General features: G+C 45.9%; 2 pseudogenes; both read left to right on the top strand.

Annotated features, from left to right (window-relative positions):
• Window positions 1–2,568: 2,568 nt before the first annotated feature.
• On the top strand, window positions 2,569–3,643 carry LOC101596853 (annotated as a pseudogene).
• A 5,879-nt stretch (window positions 3,644–9,522) lies between these two features.
• On the top strand, window positions 9,523–11,452 carry LOC101596560 (annotated as a pseudogene).
• Window positions 11,453–12,327: the final 875 nt, after the last annotated feature.

The following is a 12,327-nucleotide window of genomic DNA, read 5'->3' as shown; positions in this document are numbered from 1 at the left end:
GGAGGGGATATGATGGAGAATGGAATTTCAAAGGGGAAAAGGGGGGAGGAATAGTATTACCATGGGATATTTTTTATAATCATGGAAAATGTTTTAAAAAATTGAGAAAAAAATAAAACAAGATTAAAAAAAAGATATCTGAAGAGGGTAGGTCGAATGGCTGAATATCAGAAATTTTATGTAGTTTAACATACTACTACTACTGTATCAGGACACAAACTTAAACAATGAGGACAATCTATTATCATGTAACAAGAACTTTCAATGGAGGACAATGGTTAGTTCAGTATTCTGTAGTTAGCAACTCAGGTTTTCTCCATCTTTCCGTCTATACCCTCCACACGTTGTTTGCTGGGCCGGCTTAGCTCTACTCAGGGACTTAAGATGACATCACATTTAACCATGATAGCATGCAGCACAAAATGGAAAAATTCTGCCCATGCCTCACTTTTTCTTTTATGTTATTTATTTAAACAGGGTCTTGCTATGTAGGTAATACTTGTCTGAAACTCACTATGTAGCCTAGGCTGGCCGCAAACCTGCCATCCTCTTACCCAGCCTTCTGAGTGCTGGAATTACAGGCATGTACCACCACACTTTCTCTCATTTTAATGCATTTGTATTTGTGTATATACGTGTGTCTGTGTATGGACATGTCAGGTTACTTGCCCAGCACATATGGCTTTATGTGGGTACTGGGGAAATCAAAACCAGCCTGACAGCCTCAGTCTCACATTTTAACTGAGGAAACTTTTTTTTATAATGTACAGAAGAGGCAAACCATCTTTATTGGAATTTTAATATATATTTAATATAAGTCAGATATTCTTGCATTGTGAATACAGAACACCAAGTTATGTGAAATACTGATATTGGTTTTAGTTTAGAAAAGAGTGGGCTCAATAAAACAGACAGACTTATTAATGTATTTTCTCAAGATTTTAATTTCTTTGAGATAGAATCTCATTCTGATGCCTAGACTGGTGTTATATATGTAACCCAAGTTGGCCTGGAATTCTAGATTCTCCTGGCCATCCCTAAGGGATGGTATTACATGCTGTTATACATTATCTTTAATTTTTTTTTTTTTTTGAGGTAGGGTCTCACTCTGGATCATGCTGACCTGGAATTAACTATGTAGTCTCAGGGTGGCCTTGGACTCATGGTGAGCCTCCTACCTCTCTGCCTCCTGAGTGCTGGGATTAAAGTTGCGCACCACCATGCCCGGCTTGTGATTTTTTTTGAAATACATACATATATATATATATATATATTGACTTTTTTAATTAAAAAATTATTAACAACTTCCGTGATTGTAAATATCCCATGGTAATGCCCTCCCTAACTGAGGAAACTTTTCCTAGAAGCTACCCAAAACTTTCTACATCCCATTGGCTATGATTCAGTCACATGTCTTTTCTGTAACCAATTGTTTGCAGAGGGAATGTGATCACTGTGATTGATCTCTCCAGGCCAGCTATACATCCACATCATACAGGAAGAATTTGGGAACACCTCAAGAATAGAACAGTTCCCAGCACTTGGGAGGCAGAGGTAGGAGGATTGCCATGAGTTTGAGGCCACCCTGAGACTACATAGTGAATTCCAGGTCAGTCTGAGCTACAGCAAGACCCTACCTTGGAAAAAAAAAAAAAAAGAATACAACACTTAGCCACCAGTGGCACACGCCTTTAATCCCAGCTTTCGGGAGGCAGAGGTAAAAGGATGGCTGTGAGTTCGAGGCCACCCTGAAAATACAGAGTGAATTCCAGGTCAGCCTGAGCTAGAGTGAGACCCTACCTCCAAAAACAAAAACAACAACAACAACAAAAAAAGAATAGAACAGTTAAATATGAATCACCAGGGTGAAAGAAGTCTAGGTTTTGGTATAGAGCTGAGAATTGCTGAAATTGGCAAATCAGAACCAGAAAAGAGAGGGAGTAGTAAATAACTACTGGTTGGTGTATGGGTTACTTTTCTCACTGCTATGACGAAAGCAAACTGAGGAAGAAGGGTTTTTATCTTGGCTCACAGTACCAGGATGTGCTTGGGCAAAATATCATGGTAGAGGGAGCGTGTGACAAAAATAATTCTTCACAAGCCGGGCATGGTGGCGCACGCCTTTCATCCCAGCACTCGGGAGGCAGAGGTAGAAGGATCGCCATGAGTTCGAAGCCACCCTGAGACTCCATAGTGAATTCCAGGTCAGCCTGGGCTAGAGTGAGACCCTACCTCGAAAAACCAAAAATTAAAAAAAAGTTCTTCACCTTTTGGTTGACAAGACCAGCCTCCCCATGGTTTTAGAGGGGGTGGGAGAGCCCTGGGGATGCAGCTGAGTTGGTAGAGTGCTTATCTAACATGCATGAAGCCTGGGGTTCAGTCCCAGCAGCAGTATAAGTGCGATGTGGTGGCATCTGCCTGTAACCCCTGTACGCTAGAGGTGGAAGCAGGAGGATCTGAAGTTCAAGATCACCTCTGGATACACAGAGAATCTGTCTCTTCAACTGGTTCAATTCAATTTTTCCAACATTTGATAATCTTTCTAATATTAAGAATCTGGAGTCCAAGATGGCGGCCACCATGAAGCAGGTGGCTGCAGAGGATGTCAGTGTTACCTTTTAAGATCAACAGAAAAATAAACAAATTTGCACGGAACATGAGTAAAATCATGGAGCTGAAAAAAGGAAGAGAAGTGAAAAAAAAAAACCAAAACACAGAAGCAAGTCCAGAATTTAGAAGATGCTTGCAATGACATCCTGCTTGCCAGGGACGGCTGCTTGATGATGCCATATCAACTTGGAGACGTTTTCGTTCACTACTCTCAAGAAGAAACACAAGAAATGTTCAAGGAAGCAAAGAAAACCTTGCAGGAAGACACTGACCCCTCAGAATCTAGGGTGGCATCGATTCAGCGGGTCTTAGCGGATTTGAAAGTTCAGTTACATGCAAAATTCGGCAGCAACATAAACCTTGAAGCTGATGAGAGTTACACTTTTTTTTTTTTTTTTTTTTTTTGAGGTAGGCTGACCTGGAATTCACTCTGTACTCTCAGGGGGACCTTGAACTCACGGCAACCCACCTATCTCTGCCTGCCAAGCGCTGGGATTAAAGGCATGTGCCACTATGCCCAGCTTGAGGGTTAAACATCTTATAATACTTTTTAAATTTGTTTAATAAACATGAATATTTTTTTTTAAAAAGAATCTGCTGGTTAAGACATCATGGTATTTTATTTAATCTGTAATTTTCCAATCACTGGTAAGGTTTAGTATCTCTGGCTAAGGAGAGAGACATTTGCATTTCTTCTTCAAATCTCCTCATATTCACCCCCCCCCCGCCTTCCTTTGTCCCCCTGCGCCTCCCAGGGACCTCCTTCTCCTTCCCAACTAGCCCCACTTCAGAGTACAAGCTTTTCCGTAATATAGTCCGGCTGTTTTGCCTGCGGTCTGCACACCTTTCTCCCCATCCTGCCGCAGATGCTGCGGCCACTGATGCCCCCCTCAGAAACAAAGCACCTCCCACCAGCTGCTGAAAGTGTGTAGACAGCTCACAGCTCTCACCTTCCTTTAGAACTTGCCCTCCCTAAACTGTTCTGCTCCACCCAGGTCATAACCCGTTACTAGAAGCTGTCCACATCCAGTGACAGGTCACTGTGGAGTTACAAAGGCCAATCTCATTTCCTTAATTCAAGACAAATGGGCTTCAGGGTTCCCTGTGGGATGGGATCATCTGAAATTTATGATGGTTGTATCATATTTCAACTGTACCTTCTGTCCAGGCCTACTTCCATCATTCTCCCATGGGTAATGACTTGAAAAGAAGTTCTCTCTCTCTCTCTCTCTCTCTATAAATATATATATATATATACATATATGTATATATGTATGTATATTTTTTTTTCTTTTTTGATTTTTCAAGGTAGGGTCTCGGTCTAGCTGTAGCCCATGCTGACCTGAAATTTACTATAGAATCTCAGGGTGGCCTCGAATTCACAGAGATCCTCCTTCCTCTGCCTTCCTTTTATTTTAAGTTTTTTTTTCTTTACAACTTTCATAATTATAGACAATAACCCATGGTAATCCCCCCACTTTCCCCTTTGCAACTCCACTCTCCATCATTCCCCCTCCCCCTCTCAATCAGTCTCTCTTTTATTTTGATGTCATCATCTTTTCCTCCTACTATGATGGTCTTGTATAGGTAGTGTCAGGCACTGTGAGGTCATAGATATCCAGACCATTTTGTGTCTGGAGGAACACATTGTAAGGAGTCCTTTCCTTTCTTTGGCTCTTACATTCTTTCTGCCACTTCTTCCACAATGGCCCCTGAGCCTTGGAAGGTGTGATAGAGATATTTCAGTGCTGAGCACTCCTCTGTCACTTCTCAGCACCATTGTGACTTCTGAGTCATCCCAACGTCACTGCTGTCTGAAAAGAGAAACATCTCTAACCAAAAATCAGAGTAGCATTAATATATGGGTATGATATTAAGAGAAGTGCCTACCAGGCAGTTTGGTGATCATAGTATCTACATCTAGCCAGACACCAGCAGACATTACATCCCTAGGGCTCATGACTACCCCTGTTGCAGGTTTTCAGTATCAGGGATGTATTCCTACCCATGGAGTGGGCCTCCAGTCCAATTAGAGAATGATTGGTTTCTCCCGTAACAAATGTACCACTATTGCACCCATTGGCTCATTTGGCTGGCTGGCCAGATCAAGAGTTTATCAGCTCAGTTCCAACAGGATTTCTCAGTGACATTTGCAGCCCAAGCATGTGGAGTCTTCAACAATAGGATCTTGCAATCTATTTCTGGTGGGAAATCAAGAGCCTCAGCAATGACCTGTAATGTTTTGGGGGACACCACGGATATCCCTGGCCAACAACTCACAGGAATGTATCCCATTCCTAGCAATGAAAATTTTCTAGTAAAAATCTATGGCTTCTGGGTGCACCATTGTCCAAAACAGTAGATTTACGTATGACTTTTTCATACCCTCTTATATTTTGATTAGCCCTGCCCCCACTTTTCCTTTATTCATTCTTTCCCTCTGACCTCACTTAGGCCTCTTCACCCCCAGTAATCTGTTCTTCTACTTATATATATACAATACCATCCTCTTAAGTCCCCCCTCCCTCCCTTTTTATTCCCTTTATATCCCCTTTCTAGTTTACTGGCCCCTTCTTTTCCTTCTTTTATCTTTTATTTATTTATTTTTTGAGGTGATTTTTTGAGGTTTCATTCTAGCCCAGACTGACCTGGAATTCACTGTGTAGTTTCAGGATGACCTCAAACTCACAGCAATCCTCCTACCTCTGCCTCCCAAGTGCTGGGATTAAAGGTGTGTGCCACCATGCCCAACTCCTTCTTTTATCTTTTTAAGTGTTGCACTTTGGGCTGGAAAGATGGCTTAGTGGTTAAGGTGCCTACCTACAAAGCCAAAGGACTCAGGTTCAATTCCCCAGGGACCCATGTAAGCCAGATACATAAGGTGGTACATGCAGGTGGAGTTCATTTGCACTGACTGGATGCCCTGTTGTGCCCATTCTCCCCAGCCCCCCCCCCCCACCACTTTCTCTCTCTCTCCTAAATAAATAAAAATTAAAAAATAAATAAAATGGTTTTTTTTTAAAGTTTCACTTTGTAGCTCTGGCTGACCTGGAACTCCCTATATAGATGAGGCTGGCCTTGAATTCACAGCAATCCTCCTACCTCTGCCTCCCGTGTGCTGGGATTACAGGTATGCACCACTACACCCACCTCCCAATAAATTTTCTATGTGTAAATATCCACCCAAAGTCTTGTTTTCTAGGATACTTTCCCTGACCACCTTACAAATACATTCACCATCATCTCTTCTTTTTTGTTTAATTTTTAAAATTTATTTTTATTTATTTATTTGAGAGTGACAGAGAGAGAGAGAGAGAATGGGCGCACCAGGGCCTACAGCCACTGCAAACGAACTCCAGACGCATGCGCCCCTTGTGCATCTGGCTAACGTGGGTTCTGGGGAATCGAGCCTTAAACCGGGGTCCTTAGGCTTCACAGGCAAGCGCTTAACCGCTAAACCATCTCTCCAGCCCTCTCTCTTGTTTTTAACTTGCTAAGCATTGGTATTCTTAGATTTATCCCTCTTTACCCAGGTATTCTTCTTGGGTCTTAAGAAAGCCCTACTTCCAAAGGCTCTAAGATAATCTTTTTTCTTTTCTGGTGGTTCTTTCTAAATGAAAACATAGTTTCCTACCTTACGGGGGAAAAGAAAAGTTTGCATAACACCCTGTACTGAATAATTTGCAATGTCACCTCTGCACCTACCACATCTCACATGACTCTTCTGCCTTACCACAGCTAAGTGCTTTGTGGTGACTGAGCCAAGCCAAACCTTTAAATTCGTTCTTTAAATTCGATACGCCAGGCTCAGCTGGAGTGCCCTCAGTGACAGAAACCAGGAGTGTGAAGCTTAGGAGCTGTCAACAGTCATGTCAGTGGCCACTTATTCTGATGTGAAGTCCTTAGAGAAAGGCAAGGAGGGAAGGAAGGCCCTGGTCATCCTCACTGCTTGAGTTCTAGTTATTTCTGAGGCACATCCCAGTCCTTTTCCACTTTTTTAAAAAAATTACTTATTTATTTATTTAAGAGCGACAGAGAGAGAAAGAGGCAGAGAGAGAGAGAGAGAATGGGCGCGCCAGGGCTTCCAGCCTCTGCAAACGAACTCCAGAAGCGTGCGCCCCCTTGTGCATCTTGGCTAACGTGGGTCCTGGGTAACTGAGCCTCGAACCGGGGTCCCTGGGCTTTCACAGGCAAGCGCTTAACCGCTAAGCCAGCTCTCCAGCCCTCCTTTCCCACTTTTTATTTTTAAATCTTCCTTGAGTTTCTAAGCAGACTGCTTTTTGGCCCAAGCTTGCTGGAGGTGGGTGTCTGTCCGTGTTATAACCAAAAGAGACTAAATGTGCAAAGTGGATTCTCCAGGGCCTAGAATGCCTGACAGCAACCTGTGCAGAGTTGAGTTGGCCATGGGCAGCCAAAGTCATCTACAGTTAATCAGCATTTAGGTGAAGCTCTTTGCTCCTTCACTTTCATATCACGGATTTCCTTTCCTCTTTTTCTTTTTAAAGATATTTTAATATAGATTTAAGCTTGAGGGTTAAGAGCAAAGGGAGATGCTCAGAAAGTAAGCCACACCCGAGAGCTGAGAGTCATTCCCCTTGTCCTCACAATAGTCATGTGCACAGGACTTTGGTGGATTTGAAGTTGCTTCTTTTTTGTTTGTTTCTTTGTTTGTTTTTTGTTTTTTTGAGGTAGGGTCTCACTCTGACCTAGAATTCACTATGTAGTCTCAGGGTGGCCTTGAACTCACAACGCTCCTCCTACCTCTGCCTCCCGAGTGCTGGGATTAAAGGCATGCGCCACCACACCCAGCTTGAAGTTGCTATCTTTCTTTTTAAAGATTATGTTTATTTATTTAATTTTTATTTGAGAGAGAGAGAAAAAAAAGGGGGGGGGCAAAGAGAGAGAGGGAATGGGCACGTCAGGGGATCCAGCAACTGCAGACAAACTCCAGGTGCATGTGACCCCTTGTGCATCTGGCTTATGTGGGTCCTGGGGAATCAAAGCAGGATCCTTTGGCTGTGTAGGCAAACACCTTAACCACCAAGCAATCTCTCCAGCTCTGCCTTTCCTCTTAGTTTTCCAGGTTAAGTGTTATTTTAAAGACATCTATGATAGTCTCTCAGGCAAGTCAAAGGGGAAAGAAATTTTTTTCTCCCCTGAACTAGCCTAGCTAAGGGTGGTAGAGCCTCCGGGCAGCCAGGAATCACAAGGCCTGCAGAACTGGGGCAGTTTGGAGGACAGTGGGGATGACTGTCATCCCTGATCCCTTCCCATCCAGGATCTTGTCTCCTGGGCTATAAAGGCCTTGTGCCAAGGCAGGAAGCATATCAACACGTCAACACAAGTAGGTCGAAGAACAACATTCTCTGTGGTCACAGGAGAGACCTAAGACGGGAGGGTCAGTGATGACATTACTGATCCCAGCATTACTGGTACAGGGCCAAGGTTTATTTTATTTATTTATTTATTTTTTTGCTTGCTCAGTTTGCTTGGGCAAGTCTCTTCTGAAAATTTGACAAGAGGCCAAGGCAGACGTCTCTTCTTTGCCCAGGCCGAGCAGACTAGCTAATACTTTTGGCAATGGGGGGGGGGGGGACGGGAGCTGTGGAGATGCAGGAGGTAGCTTGAAGGTGTGATTCTGGGGGGGGGGGGGGCTGTGGCTTCTGGGAGTACCTGAACAGCACAAGAAGCAAGGGAGTTTGGAATGTAAGCACCACTGATTCCAATATGACTGTGATGTCCCGGATGTGGGTGCCAGAGCTGCTTGGATGGCACTCATGGCTGTTTCTTCTCATAGCTAGCCCCGTTCTGGCATGTATATTACCTCCACCTCAAGCCTGCTCCCCAAGCCACTGTTCTCACTCTTGTCTTGTAGACCCGACACGTGAACACGTGTGACCCCGAGCCCACACATCCATGGTATGCATTGCTAAAACACTGTAGCAGACAGGCACTTTCCTTGGCTAGGCAGACAGATAGGGAGAAAGGAACCTCGGTGGATGGCTATGTGACCCCACTTCCCCCTTCTTCCTGGCCTAAGTGAAATAGAAGCACATCTCCCCCCACTTCTTGGTGACCTTCAGCACCTGAATCAAGAAGTAGGTGGGGACTGGAGGGATGGCTTAGCGGTTAAGGCACTTGCCTACAAAGCCAAAGGACCTAGGTTCAATTCCCCAAGACCCATGTAAGCCAGATGCACAAGGTGGTACATGTATCTGGAGTTTGTTTGCAGTGGCTGGAGGCCTGGAATGCCTATTCTCTCTCTCTCCCTCTCTCTCTCTGCTTCTTTCTCTCTCTCTCTCTTTCCTTCTCTCAAATAAATGAATAAAATAAATATTATTTTAAGTTGGGGCTGGAGAGATGGCTTAGCAGTTAAGTTCTTGCCTGTGAATGCCTAAGGACCCCGGTTCAAGGCTTGATTCCCCAGGACCCACGTAAGCCAGATGCACAAGGTAGTACATGCATCTGGAGTTCGTTTGCAATGGCTGGAGGCCCTGATGCACCCATTCCCGCCCCCCCCCCCGTCTCTTTCTCTGTCTGTCTGTCACTCTCAAATAAAAAAATGAAGAAGGTGGCCTGGTCCACAGCACGAGAGAGCAGGAGGCTTGGAAGGAAGGGGAGTTATGAGCTTAGGTTAGGACTGACAGAGCCTTACTCTTTCTGCATCTACATGTCAACTTAATGTGTGATGGAGCTGAAAGGCTCTGCCTTTAAAGCTCTCCTCTCACTTCTCAGCTCATACGAGGCCAGCAATGAAAGAAGCTTGAGGAAGTACCCAGCCTGGCCATTCTCCTTCGCATGCAGACACAACGTCTGAAGACAGTCGGTGAGTGAATAGGCCGTGTGACTGAGGTGGCTTACAGTGACGGTCAGCTTGACAGGATCTACGGTCACCTGTGAGGGATCACGTAGATGAGGGGAGCCTCTGAGCAGGTCTGTGAGGGATCATCTGGATTAGGTTGTGGGTGGGGCCATGGCATGGGCTGGGGTCTTGCACCTGCATCCATCTCTCTGCACAGCCTCACTGTGGACTGAATGTGAGCAGCAGCCTGGACCTCCTGCTGCTGGGCCCTCCCCAACACCACGGACTGTGGCCTGGAAGTGTAAGAGGAAAGAAACCCTTCCTTCCTTAAACCGATCAAGTTAACTAATACGGTGACTTGTCTCCCTAAACTAGAAGGCTGCTTTCCCCTCCTTGTTTCATTTATCCCTGGGAAAAAGAAGTCAGTAAGTTGTGTGTGGTGGCACATGCCTTCACTTCCAGCACTGGGGAGGCAGAGGGAGGAGGATCGCTGTGAGTTCGAGGCCACCCTGAGATTACATAGTGACTCCCAGGTCAGCCTGGGCTAGAGTGAGACCCTACCTTGTAAAAACAAAAAAGATGAATGTGGGGGGTGGGGAGGCAATGGTACCTGGCACCTGAGCACCTATGTGCTCATCTTTTACAATCTGGTGAAGGCCCTGCCATGTGGAAGCCTGGCATCCTGCAAGGTCTCAAAGCCATGGTGACTGGAGAGTGGAAACAATGAGGTCATCTTTTCTTGTTGTTTGTTTTGTTTTGTTTTGTTTTGTTTTTTGAGGTTGGGTCTCACTGTAGCCCAAGCTGGCCTGGAATTCACTATGTCATCTTAGGGTGGCCTCGAATACACAGTGATCCTCCTACCTCTGCCTCCCAGGTACTGGAATTAAAGGTGGGCGCCACATGCCTGGTTGAGGTCATCTTTATGGCCTTGGACTTGGCCAGTCTCACTTCAGTTCGGGCCTTTGCCACTGTCTTCCTGAGCTCTGAGCCTCTACATCCTCATCCACAATGCTGGGATCAGTTCTTGTGAGAACTTTTTCAAAAAATACTTTTTGTTTATTTTTTAAAATTATTTATTTATTTATTTATTTATTTGAGAGCGACAGACACAGAGAGAAAGACAGATAGAGGAAGAGAGAGAGAATGGGCGCGCCAGGGCTTCCAGCCTCTGCAAACGAATTCCAGACGCATGCGCCCCCTTGTGCATCTGGCTAACGTGGGACCTGGGGAACCAAGCCTCGAACCGGGGTCCTTAGGCTTCACAGGCAAGCGCTTAACCGCTAAGCCACCTCTCCAGCCCTTGTGAGACCTTCTAACCAGCTGCTGCGGGTAAACCATGTTGGCCTATTCCTGCTGACACACACATTGCTGCCCTGCCTGAGCATGTGTGTTCCAGGCCGTGTGTGGTGGTGTCCTCTGCTGCCCGTCGGCGTGGGTGCCTGGACGTCACAGACTAAACTGCCTAGTGGTGGGCCAGTGACAAGAGCTGTGGGCATATGCCAACAGTTAAGTTGGCCAACGTACTGTTTGCCCAGGAGCTCGCCACCCAGCTTGAGGGCACCAGTATGACCTGCTATGCAGCCCACCCAGAGCCTGTGAACTCAGAGTTGTTCCTGTGCCACCTTCTTGGATGGCTGCAACCTGTTTTGTGCCCACTGGCTTGGCTGGTACCCTGGGTATCCCAAGGGGCCATCCAGGCACCCCTGTACTGTGCTCTGCAGGAGGGCATCAAGATCCTCAGTCGGAGTTACTTTGCTAACTGCCACGCAGAGGAGGCACTTCCAGCAGCCAGAGATGACTGGGTGGCCCATCGGCTATGGGAAGCCAGCAAAAGGCTGGCAGGGCTTGGGCCTGTGGAGGAGGGTGGTCCCCATGAAGATCCCCAGCCTGAGGACCCAGAGGCCCTGTCTTCTCCAAGTGCCCTCAGACCCGAGGAGCCCAGTTTCTGGTCCTTCCCCTGGCCCTCAGAGCAGACCCAACTTGTGTGAGTTGACACAAAGAATTCAGGTGAAAGCTGAGCCTGTACCCCAACTCTCCTAACCTCAAGACTGGGTTGTTGTCTATAGATCTTGAAGATGCTCACCCCAAAACCTCAGCTGTGCACCAGGCTCCCCCCCAGGCACTGAGGGGGTTGTCATTTTCACCTTTGTGGTTACTTTTTGGAACCTCTAGTAATGTCCTGGACAGCTGTTTTCCTGGTGGAAAGAAATAATGGGTAATAGGGCTATAGAGATGGCTTAGTGGTTAAGGCACTTGCCTGTGAAGCCTAAGGACCCATGTTCGATTCTCCAGGACCCATGTAAGGCAGATGCACAGGTGGCATGTGTATCTGGAGTTCATCGGCAGTGGCTGGAGGCCCTGGTGCACCCATTCTTTCTATATGCCTCTTCCTCTGTCTCTCTCTCTCAAATATTGAATAAAATACATTAAAAGAAAAAAGAAAAAAAGAAAGAATGGGTAACTACATCTTCCTGAGAGGGTCATTGACTTCAGATTCAGTGGTAACTTGATAAACATGGTGCTTCTCTGGAATTTGAATTTCAGATTTTCAGGTCCTATGCTGAAATGGGCAAGGGCCAGGGAACGTGACGGATGCACTGCCAAGTTGAGTATTACCATAACTAGGTAGTTCAGTTTCCCCCATTATACAGAGGCTGGATTAGTAAAGTGCTAGTAAGAAGAGCAGGGACTGGTATTTGGACCCAGGAACCTGATGTCCAACCTCAACTGCTGTAAAGTGGGTGTCGGGATGTGGGCCAGCACAAAGCACTGCTATGGAATCGCCACAAGGGTGCCAGAGGGAGAGGGTGGGGGGGCGTCTTCTCAGGTGCTTCAGGCTGGGCCCTGCAATCTGGAGTCCCATGGAATAAAGCAAGCTGACTGCCAAGAATGCAAATCTTTATTTAGTATTTTAA

This window comes from Jaculus jaculus, chromosome 7 (assembly GCF_020740685.1).
Source record: "Jaculus jaculus isolate mJacJac1 chromosome 7, mJacJac1.mat.Y.cur, whole genome shotgun sequence".
NCBI classification, from domain to species: Eukaryota; Metazoa; Chordata; class Mammalia; order Rodentia; family Dipodidae; genus Jaculus; species Jaculus jaculus.
The sequence above is the reverse complement of the archived record's forward strand: the minus strand, read 5'-3'. Positions and strand labels throughout refer to the sequence as shown.